The sequence below is a fragment of the Nicotiana sylvestris genome, chromosome 2 (assembly GCF_000393655.2).
Source record: "Nicotiana sylvestris chromosome 2, ASM39365v2, whole genome shotgun sequence".
NCBI lineage: Eukaryota > Viridiplantae > Streptophyta > Magnoliopsida > Solanales > Solanaceae > Nicotiana > Nicotiana sylvestris.
In genome coordinates this window covers 135,652,973-135,656,377 of record NC_091058.1, presented here as the reverse complement: position 1 = coordinate 135,656,377, position 3,405 = coordinate 135,652,973, and the positions used below count along the sequence as shown (strand labels likewise).

Sequence of the window (3,405 nt, the reverse complement as noted above, 5' to 3'; positions counted from 1 at the left end):
TCTTCATAAGCCAAACGGCTTCATTCATACTTTATCATTGACTTTACCTTACTTTATTATTATTTTACGACTTCATGACTTTATCTTGAACTTTACATGCAACTTTAACCGCGACTTTACATTCATCATACAGTCTCCGAAGACAATCGGAGGCATCATTAACATCAATCTACCAACCACAATTGGAGGGACATTTAGGCCCGTCCGCATTCAATAGAAAATTTAGGCTTATCCTCCTTTAATAGGATATTTAGGCTCGTCCACCTTCAACGGGACATTTAGGCTTGTCCGCTTTCAATAGAACATTTAGGCGCGTCTGCCTTTAATAGGACATTTAGGCTCGTCTACCTTCAATTGGACATTTAAGATGGTCCGCCTTTAATAGGACATTTAAGGCTCATCTGCCTTCAATAGGATATTAGGCTCGTCCGCCTTCAATAGGACATTTAGGCCCGTCCGCCTTAAATAGGACATTTAGGCTTATTCGCCTTTAATAGGATATTTGGATTTGTCCGCCCTTAAATAGGACATACTGAGTTCGTCTGCCCTTGAATAGGACCTATTGGCTCGTCTACCCTCTAATTGGACATATCTGGCAACTTTACCCAAGATTTTACAAGCATACTCTATCATCAAGTCCCCGAACACAACCGGAGGTATCATTCGTCATCAAAACTCCAAAGACAATCGGAGACATCATTCATCATCAAATCTTCAAAGACAAACGGAGGCATCAATCATCATCAAGTCCCCGAAGAAAATTGGAAACATCATTTAGCCACATGGCTCCATCATCATAAGCCATATAGCTTCATTACTAGTTTAGCATTGATTTCACCCATTACTTTTGTTATGACTTTACGACTTTATGACTTTACCCTGAACTTTACAGACAATTTTATTCAAGAATTTAGAAGCACCAATGTCAAGCAACTTTATCTAAGACCTTACAAGCAACTTCATACAAGACTTTACAGACATTATATCAAGGTCATTTGTTCAACAATCAGAGGCAGCATCACTGCCTTCATGGTCTCATCCTCATTCTCATAATCATATTCATTATCATTTTATTCTCTTTATAATTTTGCACCTGTGACGTTATACTAAACTTAAATAATGATTTTATTACGAACTTTTAGATGCATATTTGCCTGAAACTCTAAAAGATACATTTTTTTAGCAAAACACTATTAACATTCTTTTTTGAAATCACATATGTCAATTTCAGCTCGTCACAACTTCACAATCGTTTACATAGCCAAACGGCTTCACTCTTGTTTCATTTTATTCTTTATTTGCTTATCACTTTATCCTACTTTATTTTCTTATTACTTTATCTCACTTTATGTGCTAACTATTTTATTTTAGATTTGACAGAAAATACAATTTGAATATGCTGATTACAACAACAGGAGATACACAACACAATGTGCAAATTCCTCTCAGCAGTATTATGGAATAAGTTTAGCATGTAAATATCTATTGTCTATTCTTATTTAAGTATCGATAGAGGTTTTTAACATGATATGCACATAGAAATTACAAAAGGGTTCTAGCCTACCGACATTTTGAACAAGAAAATACATATACTTTCTAATAAAAAGACAGTCATAGCACAAGTTTTCTAATATGTACACAACAAAAAAAATTGTCTGACTCATGATTTTCAATGAACCAAAAAACACAGAATGACGACTTGAATTAAATGGTATCAAGAAACCGTGCTGAATGTCCATATATAAACCATACAAAATGAAAGGAAAACACGTACTGGATCAAAAATGAAAAAGCGAAATCACTGACCTTTTACGGGGTAGTGAACTCAGTCCTTCGATCTGCTATCAAACTCTAACCTCGACCTTGCTACCTCAAGCTACGTTCGAGTAGCAAAATTGCTTCTGATTTGGTTAGAAAACCAACAGAAACAGAGAGAATACGAGAAGGGAAGAACCAAGTTTTAAGAATGATTTTGAGGAGTGAAAATGATAGAAGAGCAGTAGAGTTAGGATTTGAGGTAGCCAAGAACGTTCTCCCGGAAACTTTTTAATGGCTGGTATTTCTAAGGACAAGTTAGGGTTTAGACTTGGAATTTGAGCGGAATTTTGGTTCCAATTTCAGTCATAAACATTTGAATTTCAAACGTTACAAATCTTCAAGGACACCTTTTGGCAGAGGGGAAATCAGAAGATAAATAAAAAAGAGATTTCACCTCTGGTTTTGAATTACTATGGTCAAATTTGCCAAAATTGGAGATAGAGATAAAGGATGACTCGCAAAGAGAGAGAAATAAAGAGAAAAGCAAGTGAAAAACCCTAGTCAAACTAGGTATTGAGATTTTATCTAAGAAGGGATCATGGTCGCTGGGTTAGAATCTATATATGGCTGAGATTAAACCTAGGGTAAATAAATAATAAACAAAACAATTTAAGTGCAGGCATTTATTTTTGGAATTCTCTAAAAGGTGGTTAATACCTTTAGATTTATTATAACTTTATGTTTCAACTAATAACTTTACCCTGACTTTTGCAGGAACGCGTATAAAGTCATTCAAGATCAGAGGCATCATTCAGCCCGATGATGCATCACATCATTAGTCGAGTAGCCCGGCCACATATGGGATCAGTAATACCTTATATTCCTTTCGTACCCGACCACACATGGGCTCATTAATGCGAAATAAATGCATGTGTCTATCTAAATGCAACACATACTCAACCTTTATAGACTTCACAATTTGGCTTCAAATGAGCCACACCTCATGACCTTACAATACCATCTAGGGACATCCTTAATTTCAAAGAAAGTGACAACATTAACAATGAACAAGAATATGAACTATTTTACCCAGAAAGGCTTAAGACAATGCAGTTTTACATCCTAATGATCATTTAAAAAAGAAACACATATATCAGGCTATGCCAAGAGGAAAGAGTGTCTTACATATCTTTTTGAAGAACTAGTTACACCTTCTGGGTTTTTACCCTTCTATAACGGAAAGCTTCACTTCTAAGGAATCTTCAATAGCAATATAACAGAAGAACATTTGATACAGAAATGATCGTGAGATCGTTATTCTAATCTTTACACTAACTTTGCCTTTGTCACGACTCTAACCCCGAACCCGGTCGTGATGGTGTCTCTCGTGAAGACAAGGCCAGCCAGTTCAACCCAACTCAACTTTTGAAGCAGTTAATCAACATAAAAATAGTCTAAACATGATTTAAACAATACTGAATAGCGAAAATATCAATAATAATGTGGAAAGTCCAACCCGACACAGCCCTAACCGGGGTATCACAAGTCACGAGCATCTCTAAACCATAATACTAGTCTGCTAAAGTCATAAACTACTACAAGTGTTTGAAAGGAAACAGAAATGATAGAGAAGTAGAGACACGGGGC

General features: G+C 35.9%; 1 long non-coding RNA gene across 1 annotated transcript; it reads right to left on the bottom strand.

The window, feature by feature from the left end:
* On the bottom strand, positions 1-2,406 carry LOC104246623 (uncharacterized). Its single transcript, XR_716008.2, has 2 exons — positions 1,807-2,406; positions 1-712 (listed from the first exon to the last, which is right to left on the bottom strand). It is a non-coding gene; the product is annotated as an uncharacterized lncRNA (long non-coding RNA).
* Positions 2,407-3,405: the final 999 nt, after the last annotated feature.